The sequence below is a fragment of the Epinephelus moara genome, chromosome 12 (genome assembly GCF_006386435.1).
Source record: "Epinephelus moara isolate mb chromosome 12, YSFRI_EMoa_1.0, whole genome shotgun sequence".
NCBI lineage: Eukaryota > Metazoa > Chordata > Actinopteri > Perciformes > Serranidae > Epinephelus > Epinephelus moara.
Genome location: NC_065517.1, coordinates 41,182,108 through 41,201,205, shown reverse-complemented (window position 1 = coordinate 41,201,205; position 19,098 = coordinate 41,182,108). Strand labels below are relative to the sequence as shown.

Below are 19,098 nucleotides of genomic sequence, written 5' to 3'. Positions count from 1 at the left end.
CTGCCTCCGCCCATTATGACGTTTTCAAGGTGTAGTGCAGGGAAATATGATCCGCCGTGAACACTGTGTATTTTATTTTGAAAATTAACCGGATGTTTTGTTTCTGTGCACGACTTTCTGCCCCGCACGATCTGCTCTGTGCTGAATTGCTGCGTTGTGCTCCGGCGTCCGGCAAAAATAGAAGTCCTGTGTATCTGTTGCGGAGGGTTCCGGAGCGCCACAGCTGTGATGGAGCCGGAACGCAGCACAGCCGCAGCCGGTGGAAACACACACATTGACTAGAATTGAAACGTATCGGCTCCGCTGCCGTTCCGGAGCGCAGACGCAACCAACACGCATCTGGTGGAATTTGGGGGTCAGTGTAGACGCGCCACTACGCCAAGCTGCGTCAGAGATGGACCTTATCCAGAATAGGTCAAAGAGCCGGGCAGCCCACCCTCAAGCAAGTAGCGGTGACGTCTTGCCAACAAACAAGCTGTGTGTGTTCTGAGACTCAGCTCACCTCTGTCTGCAGGAGACGAGAGAGAAAGGCATTTTAAAAAGTCTCTGTGTGTTCAGCTCTCAGTACGTCTGTAGCTTCTAACTGAATCTCTGTGGTTTGGAGTTTAGTTTCTCTCCTGCGTCCTGTTTTTACTTCAGATATCTGCTTTATTTTACTGTTTCATTTTACGCTATCCGCCGTATTAGAAGTTGTGCGAAGTTACTGCTTGAAAACTCAACATTTCCTTATTTGGTGCTTCACAATAAAAGTTTATATATAACAAAATAAAGGGGGACTTTTATTGATAAGAACTGGGATGAAATGTGTCATTACTTAATTTGTGGAACTGAAAGTGAAATTAAAAAACAGCCACAGTGAGTGAACTGCATGTAAAGTCAATGTAAAGACATGATCAGACGTGAAATCCTGCCAGGCTGCACTTTGGACATGATGGACGCAGCGCAAATTAAGCAGTGCAAATAAAGCGGGTAGCATGATTTCACTTCATACACTTATTCGCAAGAGTTGAAAAATCCAAACTCATTCGACCTGGCGACTTATTCGCGCCGTGATATCCACTCAGCATTGGAATCCTCTGAGGACTTACTGGTGGAAGTTCATTCATCGATTCAGCAAGTTCATGCATGAATAACTCATATCATACATGAAGCGGGTCAACACAAAATATTCTAGCATTCAAACTTGCGTGAGTAATACATTGCGGAAAATTCCCATCCCGTTTGGTGTGAACACAACATAAGCCCTGTCACTGTGGGGGTGTGCCTTTGTCCTAGACACAGAGCTCCAGTCCTGCAGCAGCAGTCTCATGATAAACAGAGAGGGGAGCAGAGCGGATTAATACGCTGCGCACAGCTCTACAATGATATGAAATTTTAACTATTTTAAATAGTCAAATTGCAGTAAAGTTGCTGTGATTGGACAAAATTGCAAGATCGTACACAATTCACAGAGATTGGCTGAATGTGCGTTAATTGTTGTGATGAAAACATCATGAAATCCTGGAGGGATTTCCAGTCTTTAAGCTAAGCTAACTAGCTGCTCACTCCAGCTCCATATATCACATATAGATGTGAATGTGGTATCAGTTCACATCTAACCCTCGGCGAGGAAGCAAAAACATTTTCCAAAAACTATTCCTAAAATGTCCTGTAATGTCCATCTATGCATTGTCATTTGCTTATCCGGGGCCAGGTCGTGAGGGCAGCAGGCCAACCAAAGCACCCCAGACGTCCCTTTCCAGCTCCTCCTGGAGGACCCCGAGGTGTTCCCAGACCAGACGAGATATATAATCCCTCCAGTGTGTTCTGGGTCTGCCCCGGGGCCTCCTACCAGTGGGACGTGCCTGGAACACCTCTAACAGGAGGATCCTGATCAGATGCCTGAACCACCTCAGCTGACCCTTTCGATGCGAAGGAGCAGCGGCTCTACTCCGAGCTCCCTCCGGATGTCAGAGCTCCTCCCCCTATCTCTAAGGCCGAGTCCAGACACCCTACAAAGGAAACTCATTTCGGCCGCTTGTATCTGTGATCTCATTCTTGCAGTCACTACCCAGAGCTCATGACCATAGGTGAGGGTTGAGTATATTATTTACACCACAGAGAGGCAGCCACATTACAGTGTTTATATTCAATCCAGAAACCTGATGAGAAGCATAATCAATGTTTAGGTTGAAGAACAGATGGCAGTTCACACCAGCATCGCCAGCAGCACATGTCTCCTGTTGTGACTTAACTAAATTATGGCATATATAATACATCTGTGATTTAATAAGCTTTACGTGTCAACACAAATGTGTTTTGTGATGAAGAACTGAGGAAACATACACTGCACACACACATTAAACACTTAATACATCCAATGTAAACACTGCATAATGCATGATGATATATACACCGGTAATTACCATCCAGCACCTGTAAACATCACCATCATCTGGCTCAGCTGTACCAAGTTACGGCTTCTCAAAACTTTATTTTCACATCACTGCTCATTTGTATTCCCTGCCGCTCCTCCCTGTGAATGTCTGCTGAGAGGTAAGAGTGACTCTAGATGTTGTAACTCCGAGCACGACACTGTGGACGAGGCCGCTACCTTCTAAACTCATTTGGGAGGAGGTCTCTAAAGGTGACAGATGAAACCACGAGGGGAAAGCGATAAAAAAAAAAGAAGAAGGTGGGAGGGGAGAACAAGGTGTTCATAGAGACGAGGTACCACCGGTCTTAAAGAATTCTCCCCATGCATCTGCCATTATCCCAGCGTGCCTGTCTCCTGTCTGGAAACAGACCTGTGAGCCGCTGAGCCCAGGGATATTAATTTGCAGCCCTAATGTTCTGTGGCAAAGGAATTGGAGTCATCTCAACACAAACAAATTGGATCTTGCAGCTCATCTGTGATGCAAGCCATGCCCGCAGGTACGCTGGCGAGCCGAATGACCCCTTCCGACAAGCAGAGGAGGATACGACTAAATTCTCAGGCATGACAGCGGTGCAGTGGACAGGCTGGGTTCAAAATAAAAGGGGCGAAGCAGGGAAGAAAAGCTGTATGGTACTGTATATATGATTGATAGGTTTGTGATGAGTTTCTGAGTGCAGCTGGCCGGTGGATCTATTTGTCAGATATGATCAGTGATGAATCTTCCTACAGGCAACATAGGAGACCTCCTAGGGCGGCACCTGAAGGGGAGGGGGGTGGTGTCTTTATCTCTCTTTTTGATTTGAAAAAAATTCAAACATAGGGGAAGAAATGATCCAAAGACCTAATGCTGAAGGGGAAACACCTCTAGTCCTGATTAGGGATGGGTATTGTTAGGATTTTATCGATATTCTTATCGGTTCTTTTTCATTTCTAATGAGAGAAAATAAATCAATTTAAAAATAATACATTCAGAACAGGATTATTGAATATTTTAAATATAAATACATGTTGTTTCTAGAGCAGCAACAGTATTTTTTTCAAAAGCAAGGTCACTATATAAAGAATATTTCAGTCAGGAACACTTTTGTCAAAAAAACCCTTCCATTTGCAGTATTATATTTGGCGGTATGGCTCTGTTCTGGGGCCTCTTTGCTTTTCTTCGGGCGAGAAAGCCTCTTCCATGCACCTACGTGGAAAGCCTAAGGCGGAGAGAGCACAACTCTCTGCCCTTCCATGTGCATACATGGAAAGCCTAAGGCAGGGAGAGCAGCAGCAAAGACCCCCAGGAACAGAACAGAGCAGCATCAGTGACAAACAGAAATGAAATTGATAAGTCAGGCACTGGTAGACCAGCAGCTCCTGAGTTCAGCGAGGTAAAGTAACTGTTTCTGCCAATGGAGTCTGGCTTTGTAGAGAACATAGCTAACTTTCACTTTCAGTTCAATTCTCCATCAGAACAGGCTGTCCCAGAAGTACTGAGCATACAACTGGACAAATGGGACATGGATTATACTGCATGAGTTGGAGTTTGTAAATGGATGTTTTGATATAGTTCAGTCAGGACCACTCAAGTCAAAGAAAACTTTATTTCCATTTGCAGTATTATATTTGGTGTCCAGGCTCTATTCTGGGGCCTCTCTGCCTTTCCTTGGTCTAGGCAGAAAGCCTCTTCCATGCACCTATGTGGAAAGCCTAAGGCAGAGAGAGCAAACCTCCCTGCCCTTCCATGTGCCTACATGGAAAGCCTAAGGCAGACAGAGAGAGCAGCAGCAAAAACCCCCGGGAACAGAACAGAGCAGCATCAATGACAAACAGAAATGACACTGATAAGTCAGACACAGCATGAAAAGGAGGAGCTGGGGTGGAGGCAGGTTGCAGAGTGGTTTGCAGAGGAAGCAGCAACAGTAGGCAGGACAGAGCAGTTTAAATAGGGCGCCCTGAATGAGATTTGACGATTGGTTGCATAGAAAGGAATCATGTGATCTATCAGCTGACTCCCTTCATCAATCAGCTGCTCCATCAGTTGATTGGGCTGTTTGATTTCAGCTGATGGCGCCCGTTGTGACTTCCTTATGCCACTGGGGACACACAACATAAAACTACAGCGTCAGACACTCACAGGCAGCCTGATGTTGACCAGTGGCCAAACGTTGGCTGGGTGTGTCAGGGCCGTAAGAGGAATGAAAAGCCAAAAGCCATCTGGGCTGTAATACCAGACAAAGCAAACAGAAGAAGATGAAATTTGCAAATTCTGTTTGTTACTTATTAGTAATGTTTGTTTGCTAAGTTACGTTGTTTCATTGTGCAGATTTCTCATGATCTCTTGTTCTTGTTTGCAACAAATACAGTAAATATAAAAGATTCGTGGGAGGGATGAGATGCCAAATGTGTTAGGCCCCGCACTGGATATGATTGCAGTGATACTGAGTTAGAGAAGAAAATAATACTAGATGACAATATGGGGAAAAAAAACTGAAATTCTGAGAGAGTGAGAAATAAATAACAGACACTGCAGGGTAAGACCAGAGGGTGGTTTGGGAGAAAATGTTGAAATGGAGGTGCGATCAGTGTTTCAGAACACTCAGGCTATTACACAGCCTGTCAGAGCCACCTCCCCATGTGCTTGCCCTCTTTTCACTCCCCCGTTGTCCATCCCTTGGTCAAACCTCGGCAATGATCAGAGCAGCTACAAGACTACATTTGATCCTCACTTTCTGGCTATTTGTTGACCTTTCTCCCCCCTCGTCTTGCTCCGTAGTGCGCACGTTCAAATGCCACAATATACATATAGCACATGAAAGGCAGGACGTGTGAATCCCTCGCTGCAAAAGTGGGAGCATTTTCTCTAAAGATCAAAATGCCACGATCGTGGTCAGGACTCCACTTACGTACTGTTAAAGAAGATTTAGATCCCAGATAATGATATAGGATTTCAGACCTGGTGCAAGGCTACCTTTGAAGTTCACCCGCTTAAAGAGCTACTTGATCTACGCATTAACCCCGTAGAGGCTGTCGAGAACTTTAAGTAACGACCTTCATTTAACAGCAGCAACATAAACCACACCTATTTCAGAGTTATGGCCCATAAATCAGAAAGTATTTATAATCCAACATATATATATATTAATGGTCAATAATGTAACGTCTGCATTGAATGAGATCGCTGCTGTTACTTTTTATAACCACATTTCTCAATATAAGAACCACCAGTGAAAATGACACCAAAATGATGGGGCACAGTCCTTCAGCACAGCAGCCGCAATCTGCCGCTGCTCTTCAGTTTTCATTTCCACACAGCGTTAATAGAGCTCCCTATCACGTCTGCGGAGATATTTGTTGAATTTCTTCTCTTCACTCACACTCTCACGTCTCATAATGTCTCGCCTTCTCTGAACTCCAAAACACGGCTGAAAACATCGTGTGTGTGCGCAGAAACAGCAAAGCATGTGCACACAGAACATGGAGTCTGACACCATTTGGGTTTGTCAGATCAAAAAAGAAGAGCTGTTTTTTTCCAACCCTTACATCCTACGGTGTATGTGTATGTGTGTGTGTGTGTGTGTGTGTGTGTGTGTGTTTATTCTTTTTTTTTACCATACCAACAACAAGACATTCAACAAAAGAGGACAGTCGGCCAATACAGAAAACAATGATGCATATATTATTGAATAACGACTCTATCGCATACATTTTCAAATTAATAATGTTATTAATATCTGTTAGAAGAGGCAGGAAGAGATGAATGATCAGGCATCAGCTCCACCTGCAGGGAGGCTGAAATATTTAATAAATGATTTACAAGTCTCTGATTAGTCCTTATAGGTTTTCCAGTAGAGATCAGTGATGTCCAGTTCGCCAGAGATATCTTTTTGTTTCTTTTTTAGCTTTCTGTGTAAGTAATATGATTTCTTTAGTAAAGTTAGTGAGAGTAAAATGTATATCCTCGTATGTTTTAAGCTTGCTGAGGTCTGACAAGGTGCAGGGTGAGGTCAGGGGGCCACTCTGACCAATAATGATGGGTAGGGGTGATTTTTGTCCATAATGAGATGCAGGGTGACACTTCCATAACAGTCAGGTGCAGTTTTTCTTTCTTTCTCAACAGACTGAGCTCTGCAGTGTTCCTACAAGAGCGGAAGATGATCGTTTTAATCTAAGATCGACTACAGAAGCAACCAATTTGCCAGAACAAGTGTTGGCATTAATATGTATTTGGTGCGAGGTTTGTATGACCTTTAATATATTTGTTTTAAAATGTCAAATAAATCCAGTCAAAATGTTTCTGTAAACTGCACATATGTTTACGCTGTTGGCAACATGTGGTTATGTTTAGGCAAAAAAAACCCCACTTGGTGTTGGTTGGGAAAACACACCTACGTTTGGTGGCGCAAAAGTTGTTGGAAAGCAAAGATGGGTCCCAGGATCAATGGTGCAAACATCACTGGGAGTTGCTGGGAAGATTAGGAGAGAATACCTGTTATCAGTGGCCCAATAGGTGTAAATTGCTGTGAGGGGTTGGTAAAAACACCTGGGTATGGTGGCTACAACACTGCTGGAAACACGGCAATGCCTTGATAAAATACAACCACTTTTTGTGGCACTATCCCGACAGGAAATACAGTGGTGTTTCAGTACAAAAAACAAAACAGTCTGTCTTTGGCCCTGAAAGAGCCCACACTAACACAACACAACAACACTGTCGACTATGCCAGAGTAGAATAAAAACTAATCCCTGTACTGCGCCTATGGCAGGCTAATACGTTGTTACTCACCACTAGACGTCTTTACAGAAGAACGATGCGTCTGTTAAGGCATCAATGATTTTATCTGCGTCCAGATCTTTGGTCCTCCTGCTGTTTGGTTGAATTGGTTGATCCTCTATCGCACGAGGTCGCTTAGGGACCAAGAACCGCCCGCCACACTGTTTCCACAATCACTTCAAGCTGGCGGGGGGTCAGGTGCTGCGCTCAGGCAGGACCTACCATAAATAATGTATTATCAGGCACCTGATAATACATTATTTATGGTACGTTCACTAATTGATGCATTAGCCTATTCATAGATAGCCTATTAATAAATTGACTACCAGATAATGTCACGCATTTGAACAAAAGCAATTTTATTCAGTGACTTGAAAAAATGAAATTTTGTTTGAGCATTTCTTGGGGGTGCTACGGGGGTGCTATGGGCTCCCCCCCAGCGCCGCCTATGGGTGGCTCAAAAGTTGCTGGAAATGCAGCGATGACTCGTTAAATCACAACTGGTTTTGTTGTTTGTTGGTCTCGAACAGCAGGTGTCTCACCAAGCAAAGCTGACACGCTGACTACAAAGTCAGTTTACACGAGGCGTCTCATAGAAGCAGCACTATGAGCTGACTGCGTATCTGATTTATCCTCAAAAGTTCAACTGTAATGTTGAAATGTCAACATGCCTGGCATTAATGCTGAAAGTTTGACTTCATTCTGAACCCAGTCAGGCAGCGACTTCCAGTGTCAGACACTGACAGAAAAAGCTGTCCTTTCACATCGGCATGATATGCAGCCGCTGGAGGAAACACGGCGGGACAACAGTGAAAGTTAACATGGCAGAATTCCAAGAAGGGTGGGTGAGACGGGTGGTGGATGGGTCCAACAACCACTGACTGAATAAATAAACAATAGAAAAAACAACAACTTTGCAGTTAAAATCCAGCTGAAATCATGTGTTCAGTAAACCATCTTTCTGTTACTGGAAATAGAGCCCTGAAGCAATGGCATTATTATCTATTTCATTATCTATGACATCACCTTTATCCATCTTAGCCCCGCCCACTTCAGAGCAGTATGAACAGAAACACAAAAACAGAATCTGTCATGTAAAATAAAGAAAACTTGATCAGAAACTGATCATGCAGGAACCTCGTGGCTTATAAAGAGAAGCTGATTCGAGAAATACCTCTTCGTGCTTTATTCATTTCCGCTCTGCAGGTCTATTTTTAAAACTGAAGAAAGTTAAAGTGACTAATTCGTGTGCCAAAAAAAGGCCGGGGAGTTCTTTCTCTCTGACATTAGTCCTGTCCACTTGAACTAATGGACTCACAACAGACCTCACTGGTCCTCTCACAGTAAATGTAGTGGCTGTTTAAGAAATGTGCTGCTGTTTGACCTGAAGGAGAATCCACAAATACCCAATCACAAACCTGCTCGCATTTGGTGTTTGTTTATACTTCATTATCACTTTAGTCCAGTCAGTCTAACTCACAAATGGGTCCAACCTGAGAGAAACTGCAGCAGTAATGTTTCGTAGTTTATATTGGTCCTAATACCCTCCTGCATCCTCCTGCATCCTCCTGCATTGTATATTAAAAGCAAACCTGTGTGGATTTAGTGGAACATGTTCTTTTTCAAGGTCAAAAGCAACAACATTTTACAGTGACATGGTCTGGGTAAAATGATGTTAATATTAGAGGGTCTATGTGCACATCTTCAACATATTTGGTGCCTTTTCCTGAGATTTTGGGGCAAATCTTTTCAGTAAAGCACTTTTTAAGAGGATATTCTGATGTGTTGTAACTGTATTTGGGGCACTACGAGACAACAACCATTTGTTTTTGGTAAATTTTCCACTTACAGTTTGTGCCACACTGCTCCTGTCATGACATCTAAACTGGGTATAAATATATTTAGTGTCTATAACGACATCATTCTTTGTAAGTCTGAGAGTTAAGTAGAGGACTGTAGTGCAGGGGAGGTGAAGGGTTGGGTTTATACGGAGATACAGAGTGAGCGGACTGGTTCTATTAACAGCTATTCTGCTCTACTCTATCCTGTTCTATTCACCTACTATATCAGCATCTTTACTCTTATTGTCTTCATTCACGTAAAACAATTTATTTAAATTTAAGAAAAATGCAAAGGCAATATGAAATGCTGTGCGTCGTGGTGATGTACCAGAAAAAGACATCTTGTACATCTCAGATGGGACAGGAAACACAAACGAAACTTCTATTTGTTACGGTCGAAATGTCATACTGATCATGTCTTATTGGTCCAGTCCATGGGCCCAGGTCAGAATATTCACCAGCTGGTACAACCCAAGGTGGCAGATTCTAGTTTAGCATTATTAACACTTTATCTAGATGATATTTCAACATAATAACCCAAATGGCAGCGTAGTCACAGAGATAAACCTTCAGTGGCACCAACAGTTAAACCAAAGAATGAACTAGAAAAGCACTCAGAGAGTGCAGACCTCCGCCACATAGGTGATATTCCCTCCCCCTCTGCATCAGATTTTGCAGTCTGCATCACAATTAGGTTATTTGCATCACTATCATCATGAGGTTATATATGCCGTCACCATGGAGACACTGTGGTGTATTTATTTTTCGTTTTTATTTTGTACCAACACAGAATATAATATGTTTCTTTGTATTTTTCACTTTCTTTTTTCCAACACAGAACATTCATTTCAACTTCAGAATTACAACATTTAGCAAGTAGAGAGAGACGTGTTATCCGGCCACCAGATGGCGCTATTTTCACCGTCTTAATTGCTGCTGAGGCTGTCAGACCATAGACTTTATTTACTATTTTATCCACTTTGCTTCAACCGGTCACCACCAAAATTTTATCATCTGTTCCTTGTCTCATTATCCACCTTTCCTGAAAATGTCATCAAAATCCGTTCATAACTGTTTGAGTTATTTTGCAGACAAACAAACAAACAGACAAACAAACAGACCAACACTGGCGTAAACATAACCTCCTTGGCGGAGGTAAAAAGCCAAGGCATGTTTCAAGTTTGGTCTCATTCAAGATCTCAGTCTGAGTGCTGATATGCATCATGTTTTTCATAGACTAACAAATTTATATGTGCAGAAAACTGAATGATAATCTGCTTTATAACCTAATTTTACCGAATTTGCCTGGATTTTAAGCGGCACAGTGGTGCAGTGGTTAGCGCTGTCGCCTCACAGCACGAGGGTTCCTGGTTCAAGCCCTTCTGTGTGGAGTTTGCATGTTCTCCCTGTGTCAGCGTGGGTTTCCTCCAGGTGCTCCAGCTTCCTCCCACAGTCCAAAGACATGCCATGTCCAGGGTGAACCCTGCCTCTCACCCAGTGTCAGCTGGGATAGGCTCCACCCCCTGTGACCCCCAACAGCAGTTATGAAAAATGAACGAGTGAATGTCTGGATTTAAAAAAAAGAGATCATTTGGGTTGCAGATACCCCCTAATTGCACATATATATTCAAAACAGGTCACATCTGATGGTTATATATAAAAAACATCCCAAAAAAACAAATGTTCAGAATATAAATTATATGAAAATATCATGTTCAGATGCATATTGGCTCCACATTTTGAACCCTGATCCACTGAGTATATAATAGCATATAATAGCATCTGTCATTTGGAAGTCCCGAGAGATGACAAAAAACTTCGAATGATTGCTATTGGAATTGTCCCTGAGTCAAAGCACAGACTGACTGCACTACTTGCACAACATTTAGCTCACAGGCTTCCCACCTGCTTCCAAACTACTGTGTCTGACATTATCTGTGCTGTAATTGTCTAAGGTGTTGCGTCCTGGTGACGCTTTGCAGGAAAAAAAACATCCGCCCTAAGAGGACATTAAGCACCTTCACACAGTGGAAGTACTCAGTGAAAGTGAGCGCATGCATGCAGGGAGGGTGGACGCTGTTTTCCGTCTGTGCGCGCATCGCAAAGCGCATCGGACTCTCCTCCTCTCTCCAACCGCGCCTGCCTCTCTGAACTGAACCTCCCCGCGCCAGGAGGACTCATCTCTCTTCCTCCCTTCCTCACACAGAAGCTGTTTTAACTTTCAGAAGGCGACAACATCTCAGTGTGCTCTCAAGGTAAACGCTTTGTTGTGGAGGGAGACCTTCGTATTTATAGAGGAGAGAGATTACGAGACTGTGACGGCGCGGCGGGTTTTTCTCCTCTCTTTGCCGAGCGGAGACCTGTTCAGCCCGAAATGATTGGCTATTTCTTCCAATGAGAAAGTCTGAGAAATGTGTTTTTCCCCCGGGCGACACCGTCAGCATCCCAGCCAGAATGTACGGGCGGAAACAAGCGAGCGTTTGCATCCTCCAAACAATATTTGGATTGTCCAGAACTCAAAGGTAAGAGGATGAAATCATCAATTAAGGGCTGATATCTGACTTTGATTTCAACAGCGCGCCTTGTGCTGCGTTTTAAAGCTGCAAAACGCGTAATTATAATTATCTAATGATTGCCAAAAATGTGTTTGTACATTTACGCACACCTTTAATAGAAAGAAGTGAAGTGTCGCATCGCAGTCTGTGTGTGTGTGTGTGTGTGTGTGTGTGTGTGTGTGTGTGTTGTGATGAAGGATGTTGTTGATAAAGAACTCACACAGTTCCCACCTGCGACTGCTGGAGCATAAATCCAATCCTCTTGTCTTTGTGTGTGTTGTGATGGGAGATACGCTTCTGGCATGAAGTCATCAAGTCACTCTGTGGGCTCTGTGCCGTGAAAGTGCCCTTTTTCTGTGTGGGGATTGGTCAGAGGGACACTTGGCCGGGGACACAGAGTGCATCCAAGAATATGTTTCAGACAGGCAAGAAAAAAACAAGCAGGAGCTGAGAAGGAGTGGTTCAGTGTCTACATCAGTTTTTAAAGTGCAATGCTGTAAGTTGCTTTTTAAGGCGATAACAGGGATAAATGTTGCAGCCAGGGTGAAGCAGCTTGTGGGAAATAAAGAGGCATGCAGCAGGGAGCTGATGCCCTCTCTGTCTTATAAACACAAACACACACACTGCTAATAATCCACACCTTCTCCCTCTGATCTACCCCAGGTGCCTGCAACAATTGGGACGGCACAAGTGATGTCAGGTCTGATCGCTGCTTGAAATGCGGTCCTAATAGATTGGAAAACCTCAGCCAGAGAGGAGCTGGTTTTCCACTCAGCTTCAGGTGGATTTTCTTGAAAAAATCAGATGCCTCTAAAAAGCTTTTCAGCCTCACTCCACGACACATTTGTTTCACCGTGTTGTCTGATCTCAAGTGTTTTGTTTGTTGCTGTCAGTGGAATAAGCTGTGGAGCTCTATCTATCCGTCCATCTGCAGAGCTGCAACGATTAATCAATCAGTCCTCAACGATTAAATGAATCGCCACTAATTTGATATTGATTAATCCGGCTGAGGAAAAGAAGTCAAAATCGTCTCATTCTCTTCTGTGGATATTTTCTGGTTTCTTTACTCCTTTAGACCGCTGTTTGTGTCCTCTGTGAAACCAAAAGTCAACGCAGTTATGTGACTTTAGACTTTACGAACTACACAAACTACGTACATTTATGTCACTTCCGTCCTGTACGTTGTTATTTTAACCAAAACCACAATATTTTACTAAACCAAGCATTGTTTTGTTCTCTAACCCGAACCAAGTGTTTTTCTTTCCCCAAACCGAACCAAGCTGCGACACAACAAAGACTTTGCATTGGACTATTTCTTCATGTTGCCGTTGTGTAATTTAACACATTTCGTGCCCACCACCACATAATGCCTTTTAAAGAAGTCTTGTGTGTTTCTGTGAGACTGTGGTGCAGTATCAGTGTGTTATATAATTGGCTGATCATCCATGGCCCCAATGGGAGGTGGAGCTTATGAAAAGTCTGGAGTGAAAAGTTTGGTTTCGTAGTGAGTAATAGGTACGGGTCGATACAGCATAGTATCGCAGTATTTCTTCGTGGCGATATGGTTTCATCACACACTGCCAAGTGTTGATTTTATCATGTAAATTATTTGTAAGCTAAATATGTCATTCCACTCAGCAGATATTAATTGTATTTACTTTGTATGTACACTGGGTGGCGCTGCATTGATATTTTGTGCATTAGCGTATAAAGGTAGGAACAATGTTGTCGCCATCAGGGCAAAAGGTTTGCGACCGCTGTGGCGCGGGACAATGTGCAACGTGCTGAAAGCTGTGTATTCGGTTTGGATGAAAGATGAAGAAATGGACATTCATCCAACATGTGTTTGGTGGTACGAATAAACACAGTGATTGTTTGGCAACTGGAAGCTGCAGGTTATTGTCCGAGCTCAACACAACCGATGAAGCCGCGGCGTCAACTGTGCAAAATGCGTCAGCCAGGTCAGGCCGGGTGAAACATCCATGTAGCTACAAGTAATAGGCTTAGCTGCTATATTATTCAGACAAATACAAATTGAACTTTAAGTAGCCTAATAGAATAATATGATCATTGCTTCATCAGTCCATTACATACACTTTGTTGTGGCAAACAATCAAGTGAGATAAGCAGACTGAAAACTTTATCTTATTAGATAAAACAGATGGTGACAAATGTTTCCTTTGGGGACAAAATTTACAGTTGAAAAAAGGTAATAAATCACTATATATTTTATCGCAATACTCAGCATATCGCAACATATTTAAAATCACAGTAATACTGAATTGTGACTTAAGTATCATGATAATATTGTATCGTAGATTCTCTGGTGACTCCTGCCCCTGGTAATTAGTGCCTTAAATAAATTAAAACTGGCTGAATGAATTGGTTGAAAGACTGAACTTTGTATAAAAAATAGTGGAAGCTCTCTGAGGCCCCTCTCACCCGTTAAACGTGCAAAATGGTTCAGTCTGTTTAGTCTAAAAGCAGCTAGCAGCGTGTGAGTGACTGAGAACCAGCGAACAACTTCTTCGCAAGAGAAAGGGAAAATGGGTGGGTTTGAAAAAAAGAAAAAGAAAGCAGACTATGCCAAAACAGAAAAATGAAAAAGGTGCTTAAGAGAGAGAGAGAGAGAGAGAGGAAGGCGGGGGGCCCACAGAGGCTGCTTATGTGTAGGGTCCAGAATTTGGTGCTACGTCCCTGCCTGTGACAGTGAACTGGATATCTTGTTAAAATACGTCATCTTGGGCTTTGAGAAACACTGATAGACGATTTTCCACCATTTCCTGACATTTTATAGACCAAACAACTAATCGATTAATCAAGAATATAACCAACAGATTAATCAACAAGCATCTATCTATCTATCTATCTATCTATCTATCTATCTATCTATCTATCTATCTATCTATCTATCTATAGTTTCAGAAATGAATGCAGGAGACAAACACAGTCGAGCCATCAGCTTCTAGAGACGGTGATCAAATGATCAATAGGCAATGAGGGCAACTTATCCAGAGCCTGCCTCTCACCAACAACAAATCACTCTAGCAACAGTCTACCTGGCTGCTATTGACAGCACACGCCCCATTGAATTATTCAAACACATGTGGAGATTTTCATTGGAGGATTTACACATCAAGGAACACTTTAAACCGTCTGACGGAGGTGTGGAAAACACTAAGCCATGTGATAAAAGTGCAGGCTACGCGAGGAGGAGACGAGGGTCCAGAGCGAGTCCTGACTCCGTGTGTGCGCGGAAGGCTCCTCGCTAAGGGTTTAATGTTTTATCAGCTCCACAGATAGACGTGCAGACGGAGGGGACAGACTATCAGCAGCGGCTGCTGACACAGGAATAGGATTGAGATTAATTTGAAGTGGATTATGACATTTTTTACACAGTCTCCTTTGATGATAATAGTTCATAAAGGGATCAGTCAACACGGTTATAAGCCCATTACTCACTTCATCCCTTTCTGGTGCTTAATCTGTCAGTGGACTTTCATGTGCCGCAGCCAGGGGGTAAGGTTCACATGACAAATGTGCTCCGGGATGCATTTGCATTTTCCGCAATGAGCTCTCATGCATTATCCCGATCTGTGATCATCAATAACTACCTGCCGTTACCTTATTATGCACATTATACGCCAGCCACCGCTTCCGAAATGAAATTACAGAAAGATGAAGTTGTTGTTGTCGAGTGCAGTGAGCAGCAGATCACCACAGGAAAAAAAAAAAAGCTGTGAGAGACACAGGCTGGATGAAATGGGTTGGTAAACATGGCCGACAGATAAGATGCATTGGTATTCAGCTGCATCTCGCGGCGCTGGCCTCGAGGCCTGGCTGATAATACCCGCTCTCGGCTTCAGGGTCAGAGGTCTGGGGTTGATTGGCAATGGGCTGACACAGGGAAACAGAGTGTGCTGACTGGAGTCTAATGGGGTTGAAGCGCCACGGATGTATCAGCGTGGCTGGCATGTTAGTAACGCCAGTCTCACTCTTAGCCCCGCGCACCTGGATGCTTACAGGTTGTTCACTAATCTGTTAGCCCGTTGTCAGACACCTCTGGGCTCTCTGACACAGCAGCACTGCAGCACACAGGGCCTGCGCCTGTGCCATCTCTGTCATGCTGGAGTATTTTCCTCGCCACAGCGTTTGCTCTGCCTCATTCGCTTTCAGCCGTACCTCCCAGCTCTTTATACCTCCCGGCCGCTGCTGTCTACCAACATGCCCAAACGCACTCAACCAGAGAATCGCATATAAGTATGATCTCTCTTTCCTTTCCCCTCTTCTCTCTGTCTCTTTTGTTACGCTCTCTCCTGAACACCTCCGCCCACTCGTACACACGTATATTTACTCAAGGCTGTCCATGCACAAAAACACAAACGCCCACAAACAAATGTGCATACACAGAGAGAGAGAGACACGCAGATTATTTCTATGACTCTCCGCTGATTCTGAGGTGTCCTACATTGCTCTGCGCTCCCTGAAATAGCTTATTCACACTTAAATTCCCATTTGCCGAAAGAAAAAGAGCCCCTCTCTGCAGCCACAACACGGCAGCGACGTATTTTGGAAGCATGACAACAGCAAAAAGATTTCTCAGAGCGTCCCTAAGTAATGACATGAAAAGTAATCCGCTGTCAGCTTGTGTAGCCTTTGTGCAGAGCAGGAGCGCTACAGGAAACAGGGAAGTACTTGGAAGAATACTTATTATGGCGATATGGATGACAGCCATTGTGTCTGGTTCCATGTCAGAAACTGTGAGTTCATTAGCATTGATCTGTTTGCGATACCCGATACTCTTTGCTTGCTGAGGAGAAAACAAAATGGTCGTTTTTTTGTCTGGGGCTGTGTCGTCTGCCAACTCTGAAATCTTTAAATCTTTTTTGGAAGAGTAACATTCACAGAATATTTCCTGGAGCTGCAGAATTCCACCATCACATCTGAACTGTGGCGCAGGAGCAAGTAGAAGTAGCCTGTGCTCTCGCAGGCTGCCTCACGTGATTATGGTAATCACAGCTGCACTTCAGTATTAATGCAGTGGTGATTTATTGATGTTAAAATGCTATTTGTAGCCCCTTCCACTTAAGTGGCAATCCTCGGGTTTGAAAAATATGCTTTCTGACATTCCAAAAACTCACAAGGGTGCGTTATGTAAAAGTTGCTTTGACATCCAGCTGGAACTGATGAAGAGGAGCCAGTGCAAATGAAGAAGAAGGAACTAGATGTCCACAGAATTGGTTTTGATTATTCGTCAAGCCTACCCAGGAGGTCACAGCTCACACAGCAACACATCATCAGTACATTAAAGTGACAGCCCCAAATCTGAAATACATGTTTTCCCTCTTACCTGTGTCTATCTATTGTATCATCACACAGTGTTAAGTATCAATTTATATGCTATATAAATTATTGATATGACAAATACAAATTAAACTTTTGGCAGCCTACTAGAATAATAATATAATCAGTTGCTTTCTCGGTCCCAAAGACACATTTTGCTGCTGCCGCAAAAATGGCTGATGTGAGATAAGCAGACTGAAAACTTTATCTTATTAGATAAAACAGATGTTGACAAAATTTTCCTTTGGGGACAAAAAGTTAGAAAGTTTTAATTTAAAGCATTTTATCGCAATACTCAGTTTTGTTGTGATGGACACATATTATGCATAAAGAGCGAGAAAGTCCACGTAGTGTGGGAGGCATGGGTCAAACAAACATGGGCTTTCAACCAGGAGACCGCTGTTTGTGTCCTGTGTGAAACCAAAAGTCGATGTAATTATGTGACTTAGCAGACTTTACAAACTACGTCAAGTACCAGAAAACTTCAGTTGTAAGCCTCGTACCAGTTAAACACCCAGTCCCTTTTACCAGCCCTGTGTGGCTCCACATTTTGACAATAGTTTAATAGACAATAACACCGTTAGAGGCCTGGTCTGGTTGCCAAGCAGTTAATTTATTTTATAGAAGTTCTTCAGTTGTATAAAACTGTTTTGTTGGCTACCTCAAATTGTGTGTCCATTCCTCGATTACCCTGTAAGTTATTCATATTCCTTTAGTCCGTAAGGATCCTCAGATCAAAAGAATCAAAAAGGTTTTTCATAAATATTAATCCAAGTTGTGAGAATACAAATTATATTCATACTGGTTTAAATAAACAATTTGACTGCATTTCCTTTTCTTTTCTGAGCCACAGTTTTGTGTGAAAGGGATTAAAGGCCTGTCCCAAATATAGGCCTGTTGATTTCAGTAATTTGAACAAATAATAGCCCGGGCTATTAATTGAAGTTTTACAGTATCATATATGGTATATGTCACTTACATCCTGTGCATTGTTATTTTAACCAAAACCAGACTAAACTTAACCAAGTATTGTTTTGTTCTCTAAACCAACCAAGCTGCAAAAGTTTCACAACGAAACTGCCACCGTTCATTACAGACTTTGCATTGGACGTTATTTGTGTTGCCATCACGTAACTTAACACACTTTGTGCCGACCATCTCATAATGCATTGTTGAGAAATCACATATTTGCGTATTTCTGTGAGACTGTGTTGCAGTACGAGTGGGGAGTTTTGTAGTTGGTGGGTGGAGTTCAGTAGAAAGAAAATAGTTCCTACATGAAACTGTTCACAACAAGGTCTGTGGATTATCTTGAGTAACCAGGTCATGATTTCTGGAAAGACACATTGATGTTGAGTTTTTCAAATGTATTTTTTTGGTGCTTTGAGCACCACAAGCTGAGTGTCATCTAGTTCCATTTAAACCTCCTGAGACCCTGTGTCCTCGTATGATGACACCACATTTTGGGTTTACTTGACCTTAAACTTCATTCTACTTAACTCAGACTTCTTGTCGTCATTTGTGGACACTTTTTTGTGCCATCTAGTGGTAGTAAGAGCACAATACACTAATCCATGGAAAACAAGATGGCAGCCATCTCTGCTCAGTCTGCAGCTGATCCCGACACAAAAGTGGACAAAACCTGATCACATGTTATGGTTGAAACTTGATTATCTATGATTAATAATGTTTGTAGTTTCATATGGCAACACATTTGACCAATTTTAGCAACAAGATAAGACACTGTTGATTAGAAAGTACTCGTTTGAAGACATTTGGACTTATTATTGTTGACAGTGTTGAGTTTTTTATTTTATCCCAAATAGCTAGGAAAAAAATAAAAATGCATACCAAACAAAAACTTGGGTCTCATGAGCATATTGGAAAGAAGGCAAATATCTCTTCTGTTGATACACTCAGCAACTCACACTAAAACAATCTTGACTGATAAATAGCACTACAGGTAAGGTAATTTTGGGGTGAACTGTCCCTTTAAGGACACTTTAGCAGTGCAGATGCCCCCACAGGGACTTGAACTCATGTCAGAGACCATCCCGGCCCAGAAAAGCAGCAGTGTATGCAGCAACAGCATCCTAAGTAGACAGCAACCTCAGCACCTGCTCGTCTTCAGTTTTTCATGAGAATTTGTCCATAACGTGAAATACTAACACATCCACTCAACTGAC

At 42.8% G+C, this 19,098-nt stretch overlaps 1 protein-coding gene and 1 long non-coding RNA gene across 2 annotated transcripts in view; one reads left to right on the top strand and one right to left on the bottom strand.

Annotated features, from left to right (window-relative positions):
• The window catches only part of LOC126398334 (uncharacterized), a 672,738-nt gene that overhangs the window by 535,726 nt on the left and 117,914 nt on the right, over positions 1-19,098 (bottom strand). The window lies entirely within an intron of this gene.
• The window catches only part of syndig1l (synapse differentiation inducing 1-like), a 78,183-nt gene continuing 70,505 nt past the window's right edge, over positions 11,421-19,098 (top strand). Inside the window, exon 1 of the mRNA XM_050057530.1 lies at positions 11,421-11,536. The gene's annotated coding sequence lies outside the window, so the exon portion shown is untranslated. The remainder of the gene's footprint in view (positions 11,537-19,098) is intronic.